The 12,053-nt window shown below is 41.7% G+C and overlaps 1 protein-coding gene and 1 long non-coding RNA gene across 7 annotated transcripts in view; one reads left to right on the top strand and one right to left on the bottom strand.

The window, feature by feature from the left end:
- LOC110309528 overlaps positions 1 to 8,987 on the bottom strand; it is a 13,507-nt gene extending 4,520 nt beyond the window's left edge. Inside the window, exon 1 of the long non-coding RNA XR_002379710.1 lies at positions 8,903 to 8,987. This is a non-coding gene — a long non-coding RNA (uncharacterized LOC110309528). The remainder of the gene's footprint in view (positions 1 to 8,902) is intronic.
- Positions 1 to 12,053, top strand: part of Fhit (fragile histidine triad diadenosine triphosphatase) — a 1,519,265-nt gene that overhangs the window by 362,522 nt on the left and 1,144,690 nt on the right. The window lies entirely within an intron of this gene.

Below are 12,053 nucleotides of genomic sequence, written 5' to 3'. Positions count from 1 at the left end.
TATATATATATATATTAATTATATTAATTAATTTATTTTATATATATACACATTAAATTGGGAAATATTGGTCCAGAAGACACTGAAGGTTGTACAGAGCCATCATGTTATGATTTTTGACAGAAAGCATAATATAAAGAGGGTTATTGATGTTGAACATCTAAACTGATTGAAATTTTTGCTGGGCATAGTCCTCTGGGCTGCCATCTCTGTTCTCTTAGAGTTTGTAGCATATCTGTTCAGGCTGTTCTAGCTTTGAGTGTCTCTATTGAGAATTCAGGTAGAATTCTAATAGATCTACCTTTACATGTTACTTGATCTTTTTTTCTTTCAACTGTTAATATTCTTTCTCTATCGTGTGTTGTTACTGTTTTGGTCATTATGTGCCAATAGATTGGATTTTTCTGATCCAATCTATTTGGTGTTCTGTATGCTTCTTTATAGGCACATCCTTTCATTAGGTTAGAAAATTTTTCTTCTATGATTTTGTTGAAAATATTTTCTGGGCTTCTCCTGCCTCTATTTCTCTTATTCTTTTGTTCGTTCTTTTCATAGTGTCCCAGATTCTTGGATGTTTTGTGCCCCAGATACGTTGCATGTTAAGTTTTGTTGATTTAATATTTTATTTGAATGATGAGTCCATTTCTTCTATCATATCTTTAATGCCTGAGATTCTCTCTTTCATCTCTTGTATTTTGTTGATGAAGCCGGCATCTAAAGTTCTTATTTGGGTTTCTATGTTTTTCATTCGCAGAGTTCCCTTAGCTTGACTATTCTTTTTCCATTTCCTGGTCTTAAGTAATTTTATTCACTTCCTTCCCCTGTTTATGTTTTCTACTATTTCTCACTGTATTTGTCCATTTCCTCTTTAAGGACCTCTTTCATTCATACAGGCTCTTTTAAGTTCTTTTTCTTTGTTTCAGGTATGTTGGAATGTTCAGGACCTGCTGTAGTAAGGTTTCTCACCTCTGAGCAAGCCAGACTGTTGCTGAGACAATAGGCTGACCTTCACAAACTGATAACAAGGTCCCATTGTATGTAGATCACACCCACACAACTCATTTAACATGAAAAGGTTTAGCTGGGGCCTACATATAACCTTTGCTCCTGTGCTCTAGAATCTTTAGTACTCTGAAGCCTACTGAAAGAAAAATGTAAACACCAATCCAGCCACCAAACCTTTGATCTACAAGGCTAACCTGTCTACAAAATATGATAGGGCAATGGTGGCACAAAGCTTGTAGGAGTAACCAACCAATATCTGATTTGACTTAATGCCCACTCTTCTAGATAGAACCCATACCCAACACTGGTTGGGTGACCAATAACCAGAGACTAGATAGCCCAGAAGCCAAAGTAAGAACAAATACTACTGGTCCTTAAAAGAAAAGAAAAAGAAAGGAAAAGATAGCTATAAAATGACCCCTAATGATATTCTGCTATAGTCACAGATCAGTGTCTTACTCAGCCACCATCAAAGAAACTTCTTCCTTCAGCAGATGGGAACAAATAAGAGACCTATATCCAGACATTATGCAGAGAAGAGAGACCTTGGGCCACAGAGCTCTAAATGGAATTACTCCTCTCAGAGCTCAGGAAACCCTGTGGAAAGAGTGTAAGAGCCAGAGAGTATGAAGAAGAGGACAAATCCCTATAATCAATTCAGCAAAACAAATGTGAACTCACAGAGACTGAAACAGCATGCACAGGGCCTACACACATCTGCACAGGTCCTCTGCTATACGGTATGGCTTCAATTTAGTACTTTTAAAATTTTATGTATTTATTCATTTTACATCCCAATCCCCCTCCCCCATCCCTCCTCTCTTCCCAGTCCCACTGTCACAAATCTCTTCCCCCATTAATCACCCCCTTCTCCTCAAGGAAGCCCTAGGACCTCCAGTTGCAGTAGGACTGAGCACATTCTCCCTGACTGAAGCACAACCAGACAGTCTAGGTAGGGGAAGGGGATGCAATGGCAGGTAACAGAGTCAGAGACAGACTCTGCTCCAATTATTAGGGGACCCACATGAAGGCCAAGCTGCACATCTTCTACAAATGTCTAGGGGGTCTAAGTCCAGCTCTCGAATGCTCTTTGGTTGGTGATTAAGTCTCTGAGCCCCTATGGACCCAGGTTAGTTGACTATGTAGGTCTTCTTGTGGTGTCCTTATCCCCTCCAGCTGGCTCAGTTCTATTCCCCACTCTTCCACAAGACTCCTTGAACACCTCCTGATGTTTGGGTGTGGGTCTCTGCATCTGTTTCCATCTTCTGCTGAATGAAGCCTTTTAGAAGACATTTATGCTAGTCTCCTGTCTGCAATCACAGCAAAGTATCATTAATAGTGTCAAGGACTGGCTCTTTCCAATGGGATGGGTCTCAAGTTGGGCAGGTCACTGGTTGGCTGTTTCCTCAGTCTCTGCTATATCTTTATCCTTTACAGGTAGGACAAATTTTGGGTTGAAGGTTTTATGGGTGGGTTGATGTCCCCCTCCCTCCACTGGAAGTAGAATTGGCCACTTCAGTCTCCCCATACCCATCTTGTAGGAGTTCAATTTAGGTTGTCCCCCTGCGCCCCCCTCCCCCCACTCCCAAGTGTGTGAACAAGTGCATCTCTAAATTTTGTGTCTTCTTTTGGGCTCTTTCCCTTCTGTTGGTATGCTTTGGTCAGTTTCAGTGTGATTGTTTTATTATATTTTATTTTGATTAAGAAAGAAGAGTGGTATTGAAGAGAATGAAATTACACTTTGTGTGCAGGGAACTTTCCCAATTATATGCACAGAATTACACAAAAGAAGGAGAAAGGGGTGCTGACTTAAATAACATAGGGTAGTTTATTGATTCTCCCATCAGTGAACATAGGTTACTTATTAAATATAACCCAAGAGCTGAAAGTCTGTCTCCTTCTCCCAAGTCTCTCTCTCTCTGTGAACATTCTAGTGCTGAGTTTGACCCCAGTATGGACATGCTTTGTTCTGCATTAAAAATACATGCTTAGTAAACTCACATCAGTATACCAATGACTTCATCTGATCCCCAAAGATCAGATGTGCACTTATGCTTGAAGTCTTTTATTGGACCTGCTGAGAAGCTGCATCATATTTTATTCTGTGGAGAATTGAGATGATTTCCAAGAAACTCTCTCAGCTCCAATTTATAATCTTCCCAAGTTAAGATGCCCCCAAGCTGTATTTAGCTAATATTGTGGCTTTCTTGAGAGGAATTGGGTTAAGGGAGGGGGTAGTATAGAGATAGAGCACTTTGATCCTGTAATTAAGAAAAACAACCGAAAAAACAAGTGTGGGGGGAGAAGGGGGAGTATGAAAGGAGGCCTGTGCTTAAGGCATGTAGGGGCATTCATTAGGTTGTGTCCTTGTACTGAGCTTTTTGCTGTGACACTGTTGAATGATACTTCTCAAAGCAATGATTAGGTAAAATAAATTATTTATATGGATCCTGACAAGTTAGAGAAGGCTTTTTCCAAAAATTGGAAAGCTTTCATTATAGTACCTATTGTTTTGATTCTGCCACGGAGAACATCCTAAGGGATTTTCTTGGGTGTAGTTGACTGTAGGGGGTAAGAACCTGCCATAATGGCCCATCTTCATTATCACCTGGACTGTCTTTCGAGTCATCTAGGAGGCTAGTGAGCCATACCTGTGGCTGTGACTCTGAGGGTGTTCCCAGAGTTGTTTATTTAACTTTGGAGAAAGAGCTATCTGGGATATTGGAAGCACCATGCTCATGGCCTGGGGCCTTGATGGCATAAGCTCCAGGAAGAAAGCCATCAAAGAACTGATATCTCCATTCCTGTGTTTGTCCCACAGTGATGTCAACTCCTCTGCGCCCCACCCCCCCACTCTCTCCAACTTGATGAAAGCACCAAGAGGCTACTTGATGTAGCCCTCTACAGTGCTGCCCAAAATAAGCCATATAAATACACAAGTACCTAGTGACAGAAACCTGACTCTGGTAAAGGAACCACAAAGAAGATACTTATGTCTTGAAGATGTCTTTGATGGGTGCATTTGGGAAAGGCAGGGATGAGCAATGAATGTGCAAATAAAGTGGAGTATTAAGATAAGATGAGACCCGTTAAGAAAATGACAAGAGCAAAGGACAGCGTTAGACTGAATTGTTAGATAAGGCATCTCTGAAGAGAAGATAACGGAGTTGAGACCAGGGTGGATTAAAGACCCTGATACAGAGCACCAGAGAGAGGGAAAGCAAGTTCAGAGGCCCTAATATTTGACATGGTAAGAAAAAAACCACTCAGCATCCCGTACTTTCCAGTGACCAGCACTGATGAAGGTAGGCCGATAGAACACAGGTCTTAAATTCAACTTCATATTGCTTCCTAGTGGCTCTTTCTAAGAAATAGCATGCTCAAGAATCCCGGAGTAGTGAAAGAATGAAGGACTACGAGAAGATTAAAGTGGAGATAAGACAATCCTGAGTGTATACCTTAAAGGAAAGGGCCAGTAGTAGGATTTTTGCATATTTGCGTACATTTGGCAGCACTGTTCATAGTAGCCACAAAGTAGAGCCAGGTTAGATACTTATCAGCAAATGACTGATAAAGAAAATATGTGAAGTATACCCACTACAGTTTTATTCAGCCATGCAGAAGAATGAAATGACATCATTTGTAGAAAAGGGGGAAGCAAATGCTGGGTTTCTCTCCTATGCAGAATATAGAGGTTTGCTTGCTTGTTTGTTTTTTAAGACATGAAGTATTCAGAGAAGTATTTAAGAGAGAAAAGGAGATAAATAGAAAAGAGAGGGACAAGAGAGGGTCAGGGTCTGAATATGATCAAAGCATATCATGGAGGTGAAAATGGCATCTAAAAACATAAATTGCAGCCTTGCTGTATAAGCACCGCTCATCTGTCAAGCACCCATGTGCTCCTGATGTGAGGGCATTGAGACCTCTCAACTATTTCTAACTCTTTAAATGCCACACCATAGCTCAAATCTATCGCATTTGGAAATTTCAGTGTGAGTTTTGGAGAAGAAAGATGATGTTTGAACTACAGTACCGGTCTTTTAAGACTCTTCCCTGCAGAATGCTCCTTTTTCAAACTTTCCATGTGTCAGTAGAGCTGGCATCTTTGATGCAGTCTCTGGAAATTTCACTATCCTACCAGGGAAGGACTCTTTGGAGATGTTAAAAATAAATAAATAAAAAATAAAGGAGATGGGGGGCGGGTTGGGTAAGGAAAAGGAGAAGGAGGGAAAAGGGACTGAAGGGAATATGTAGGAAGGTAGACTATCCAAAACACCTTGGTTCATACAAGTTATTGCTGGAAAGAAAGCATGAAAAGAAAGGAAACAGGCAAACAGTAGAGTCCACACTTCCCCAAGTTCAAAGGAGAAGAAACCACCCTTGGTCCACATTGTAGTGTAGCAATTTGACCAACTTGTCAATAAGACTTTGCATGCTTAAATTTCACAAATAAAAGTAAGAATTGGGTTTTAAAAAGGTGTGGGTCAAAGAAGGGAAAGAGGAAATCACACACATTTGGGGGGGGGTCACCGAAAGAGAAGTGTTCTTCATTTATTACTTTAGAGATCAGGAAGATCAACTTATAATAACTAGGAAACTTTGCCAACAAGTAAACGGCAAAAGTAGCATTTAAAAGCAGGTGTGCTTGATACAAGAGTGTGTTCAAGGTCTCTCTCTAAAGATCAGGACCCATCTGTGAATTTTCCATTGTACCCTATAAGAATGTCTTTGTCTCAGAGTAAAAGCCTGACTTATTCTGATGGATTGGATCCAATTAATGGCACTTAGATAGCTAGCTGAACTTTGACAAAAGTTCTGTAGAGAGGTATGACAGGCTTTTTTTTCCTTCTGCATGTGCAGTTAGGGGTGTCCCATTGTTTCATCTGTTTCCATGGAGAGCGGTTCCAGCATCATGAGCTCCATGACCTTCCTGTGCTGTTGTGTGGAGGGGCAGCACTCCTGACAGCACTTGTCCTTGGACTGTGTTCCCTCTCAGCCTCTCCTCTCTTCTCTGCTCTACCTTGTCTCAGCCTCTCTTTACTGCCATTTCTTTTGTTTCCCTGTGCATGTTCATAGGTATGTGTTCATGCTGTGGTACTCAGGTGCCCACAGATGACTTTTTGGGGATTCGTTTTCTCTTGTTACCATGTGGGTCCTCAGGCTAGAATTCAGGTTCTTGAGACTTGGAGACAAGAGCCTTTGTCTGCCAAGTCACCTCATTGGCACCTTGTCTCATCCTTCTAGCCCGTGTCTATTTTGGCCATAGTAACCTGTGATTTTTGCAATTCAATTTCTAAGTTTGTCTTTGTAGGGGTTAGTTTTAAAATCTCTGACAAAAATATTTAGTTTTGGAGGGTAAATGAAATAAAAAATTTTAATATAAAAATATTTAAAGGAGGTATACTTTATGACATTAGAGAGTCAGTGATTGGTGCAAATATGCAACTAGATATCTAGGTTATTGTATGTGGAAAAAAAAACTCCTAACTTTGTTTGTTGCCAACTTTTAATTTCAATTGAAAATATGTAGTAACTTCTCAATTATGAAAATAATGTACTAGACAGTGTATTACCTTCTGCCCTATTGCTACGACAAAGCACTGTGACCAGAGCAGCTTATAGAAAGAATAGGTAATTTGGGCTTAAGGTTCCAGAGGGTTAGAGTCCATCACCATCATGATAGGAAGTATGGCAGAAGGCATGCATGGCATCAGGAACAGCTGAGAGGTCACATCTCAGCAGAGAGGTCACTAGTAATGGCACAACGCTCTTGGGACTTCCAAACCTGCCCTCAGGAACACATTTCCTCCAGCGATGCCACAAACCTGCCAAAACAGCCCACCCACTAGGGAGCAAGTCTGTAACCGTCTGAGCCCGTGGAGAAGATGCTCAGTCAGACTGCCACAGTCTGTATGTATGAGATTGGGGTCCAGTGACTTAATATCAATGTTGTAGTTTTTGTTTTTGTTATTGTTGTTTACAAAAACAAAGTAAAACAAACAAACAAAACAGAGTCTTAACAACATATTCCAAGCTGGCCTGGACCTCACTGTATAATCCACACTGACCTTGGCCTTGACCTCAGTCTTGCTCAGCCTCCCCACTGCTGGGATTATAAATCTTTCACACCATATTCTGCAGTGTCTGCCATTTAAGGGACCTGTCTAAGCCTTTGTGAAGGGAAAGTTTCCCTCATGTCATTCATAACTACAGGAGGCTTGGCCATAAGAAAAGCCACTTGGAGGAGTTATTTGAACCTAGAAAATCTCACTTTGAGATCAAAATCTCAGCTTGGCTTCCTCAGGTGTAAAGATAGCCCCTCCCTATTCTCAGTCGCTATGCCCCCAGGGCACATAGCCTGAGATTCCCTGACCCCACCTCCATCTTTCTGGGGGAAGTCTGGTAGCCTCTTGGCCACAGTATAGGCATAAGCACCTGGAATCCCTTTTCATGAAATGAAGCATTCCCAACTCACCAACCCCAGCCAATAATGTATGGTCGCCCTGAAAAGCCACTCCCCACTCCCCAAGGTATGTGTTCCCTTGTTCACTTCGGATAAAGAAAGCTGCAGTCTCACCGAGTATGATCCAAGAGCTGTTTCACAGAATAGTGTCTAGAAGGGGTGTTCCACTTCTTTCAATAAAGAAAAGCTCTAACACTGAACAGTCATCTCAAAGAAGATCCCCTTTCCCCACTCTGCTGGACCAAGATCTGAGATCTTGTGAACTCGTAGTGGTTCCCAAATACCCCAAGTGTTGGTTCTACGTGGTGGGATTCAAGAAGTCACACTCTGAGACAGGTCTCACATGGGAGATTTATTCTGGGAAAGGAGAGGGGATAAAGAGGCTGCCTCTGGGTAGAAGAAAGAAATGGGGTGGGTGGGGGTTGAATGAGGCCACACATGCGCAGGAGGAGACCACGTAGCATGAAATGACAGTGGGAATGTGACGCCTCTCAGCAGCTAGTGATGAGGTGTTCTGCTGTCTCCAGGTCCCCCCGGGGCTGGCCATAGAGGTGCCAGATTGTCCTGCTGTTGCCAGATCCTTCAGGTTGGCTATGGAGGTGCCTGATTGCTAACACCAAGGGCAGAAGCAGATCCAGGCCCACATAACAATAAGAAATAACAACCTTGTTTAGATGTTACCGTGTACCTGGCATTGCATATATTTTACAAAGGTTACCTCACTTTATCTTCACAGAGTTCCCATTAGGTAGATTTTGGTACGTTTGTCAGATGTGAAATTGAAATTCAGAAAGCTTAATGGCTCACAGGGTTCCACCCAGTTAATTTACTGCCAGAAGCTAGATTTGAACCCTTGTCTTAATGACTCAAAAGCCTGCACCTCTAGACTCCTAAAGTGGTTGAACCAGAATCTTGGGAGTTGAAGAGAGGAAATCTTTGAAGTGTTACACTTGGACCGAAGAAAAGTACTATAACTGTAGTCATTATTATGAGACATGATAAAAGTTATTGCTGAGACCTGAGGCTATGGCCTTCCAAAAGTGTGAAATTTTTCTTTCAGTTAATGTTGCTAAAATTATCTTAGAAAGGGCACTTTTATAGTAGAATTAAATCCCTAAGTTTGGATCTGTAAGGGCACAGGAGTTGCACTGTAATGCTGGAAAGGCATAAAAACAAACAGGAGAAAGGAGAGCTGATGCAAGCAGAGGGCAGGAAGCAAACGCTCTCAGGAAGGACATTGAGAAGAGGGGTGGAAAACAGTTGCTGACCAAGCACCCGAAACAGGAATGTCTGCCTCAGATCTCACCAGAGCTACCACAGGCTACATCCAGAGACTCACTATGAATTTATGAACTGGTGGCCAGGGTGGGCAGTGGCAAGCAGAGAGCACAAAGAAGGAAGGGAAGGAGAACGTGTCTGAGCTGCAGTAAGCACACGTCCAGGAGAAAAATCTTCTTTCTTCATTTGTTGAGGGTGAAACTGCCCAGCAAGACCACTGTTTCCATCACAGAGGACCCTGGAGGGAGATCATATAAAGACCTGACAATGAGGTCGGTCCAGATATGGTGGCTCAGAGGCAAATCTATTCGATTGCCCCGTTTGATCTTCATTGACCTCAGTCAACAGTTTCAAGGAAAGAAAGAGAGAAAGGAAAGTCGGGGAAGAAAAAGAGAAAGGAGAAAGCACTTGTTTCTAGATTTTTGAGGCATCTGCTATAGGGGTAATGAGAGATCCCTTGGACATAAGATTGGGTTTCATTGCTTATTGATTATAGTGACATTGATAGAAATGTGATGTTTTACTTTTGGCGTGTTTGGGGGTAGTGGTGCAAGTGCACACTTGTGCACTTGTAGGTGGAGACCAGAGGACAGTTTCTTATGCTTTTCCTCAGACATCATGCATCTTTCCTTTCCTTTCTTTTTTTCTTTTATTTCCTTGTCTTTTCTTTCCTTCCTTCCTTTCCTCTTCCCTCTCCCCCCTTGCCCCCTCTTCCTTTCTCTCCCCCTCTTCCCCTCCTCCTCCTCCTCCTCCTCCTCTTCTTCTTCTTCTTCTTCTTCTTCTTCTTCTTCTTCTTCTTCTTCTTCTGACAGAATCTCCCACCAGCCTGAAACTCTCCAAGGAGGCTCAAATGGCTGGCCAATATTCCCAAGAACCATCCTGTCTCAGTTCTGGGATTATCAGCCTACCACGCTTAGATATTTTATGTGTATTCTAGAGATTTAACATGGGTATTCATGCTTGTTAGGCAAGCACTTTACCAACTGGGTTATCTTTTCAGTTAGTTTTTTGATGGAGAAAGTTACCATACTCTCTTGATGCTCTGTGGCTTGGGATACCTATGCTGTGTCTCTGGCTTTGAGGAGCCAGCCTTCTGAGATGCATCCCAGTTGAGGACAGCAGATTCATCTGAAGCCAGAATGTCTTAGGGCTTCTATTGCTGTGATAGAACATCATCACCAAAATCATCTTACATGTCCTGATCACAGTCTATCATGAACAAAAGTAAAAGCAAGCACACAAGGCAGGAGCTGAAGGAATGGCTATGGGGCATGCTAATTACAAGCTTGTTCCACATAGCCTGCTCAGTCAGCTTCCTTCTGGGACCCAGGACCACAATCTTAGGAGTGTGAATACCTACCTTCTACATTGATTGACCCACAAGCCAGTCATGTCGGGGCATTTCTTTAATTGGGGTTCCCTCTTCCAAAATGACTCTAGTTTATCTCATGATAACATAAAACTTGCCAGCACATCCTCCATGCCTAAAGTTTCAAGTGAGAGTTGCTCTAGGGGGCTGTACCTGACAAAGCAAGCTTGGGGAAAAAGGCAGGTTTTTCTCCAATGCATGTGAATGTGGATCTAATGAATACTGCTTAGGTTAAAATCTCACAATATTACTGATATCTGCTCTAAGTCAGGTCCTGTGAATAATGCTTACACATCAAGTCTTATTTAACCTTATCAATTAATATATTCATTAATAAATACATGAAAGTTATGAAATGATAGTATTGAAACAGTAGGATGGAAAGGAGATAAAAGAAGATAAGGGGTCAATATAATCAAAGCTTGTTATATACATATATGCATATATTCCAGTAAAGCCCATCTCATTCCCACACATGCATGAGCGCGCGCACACACACACACACACACACACACAGAGACAGAGAGAGAGAGAGAGAGAGAGAGAGAGAGAGAGAGAGAGAGAGAGACAATGTGTGTGTAAAGAAAATAGTAGCATGTGGAGTAAAGGCCTCTCTTGCCTTACCTTCATTTACCTGGAAAGACTCAGTGGTGGAAATTTGGTATTTCCTTAAAGTCAAGGTGGTTTGGATAAGTATGTGTTTACATGGGTGCTTTTCTTTGTTTTCATCTTTTAGCCTAGCTGAGTTGTTTGTTCTCAAATATTTACTGTCAGCTTGAATACACAAAGCGATATAACATGCATCCTACAGGTGTTTTAGAGCTCTTCGGTGGTATTTTGTTTTGTGCCACTCTTAGCTGAGGCTCTGGCTTTAGATTTAAATCCTCTTCCTTAAAATATGGCTGTGCCTTGGTTGCTTGGCTCACTGTAATGCCTTTGTGTCTTATGATATATATTTTATATATCATATTTTATATGGTATGACACATATATGTACACACACTAACATAAGTTTCTAAATTCCTAGTTCATCTTATTCTTTCACAATTTTCTTCCTATATGGCACATCTTTATTAGTGATGTTTAATTTATAAATATTTAAAATTGTGTGGGAAGATGATACTATTTTAACATCCGTTTCTGATTCTTTCTATTTCCTGTGCGTGTTATCTTATGCTATGCTCATTTTAAAATAATGTCACTCAGGAAAGACGTGCAGACTCTCCACATCCAGATCATCCCAGAGTCCGCTTTTCTGGGTGAGTGGGGGAGGGAAGCACCAAAGCCTGAAGTGGGTACAGCTCTGTGAACAATCCCAAGCAGAGAACACACTACACAGTAAAACACACTACACAGTTCCTCTTGATTGTTCTCTTCTCCCTCCACTGCGGATACATGGCAAGTGGTTTACAACTGTCTGGCTCTGTCGCAGTCACTCTTCTTTATATTTGACATTGACAGGCACTTCCATTTCCATGTTTCCAAATAATGTTTTAAAAATATTCCAGTCATCTGTGAGTTTGACCCAGACATCAACCTGTGAATTTGTTGATGGAACTTCATTTCAAGCAGGGTGAGAATTCTTGAAATTGTATGGGATGGTCGGATTTGTATTTCACACTTTGAGACATGTCATGGAAACTGAAGTGTAGATAGCAACACAGAAATAGCAACGTCAGGAAGTATTTGCATCCCATCCATGAATCTCATGGATCCCTTGTGGTTCATTCAGTCTTTTTTTTTTTTCCATTTATTAGGTATTTTCTTCATTTACATTTCCAATGCTATCCCAAAAGTCCCCCATATACTCCCCCCCCACTCCCCTACCCACCCACTCCTACTTCTTGGCCCTGGGGTTCCCCTGTACTGAGGCATATAAAGTTTGTAAGACCAATGGGCCTCTCTTTGCACTGACGGCCGACTAGGCCATCTTCTGAT

The sequence above is a fragment of the Mus caroli genome, chromosome 14 (assembly GCF_900094665.2).
Source record: "Mus caroli chromosome 14, CAROLI_EIJ_v1.1, whole genome shotgun sequence".
Classification (NCBI taxonomy): domain Eukaryota; kingdom Metazoa; phylum Chordata; class Mammalia; order Rodentia; family Muridae; genus Mus; species Mus caroli.
This window is presented reverse-complemented; position numbering and strand designations above follow the sequence as displayed.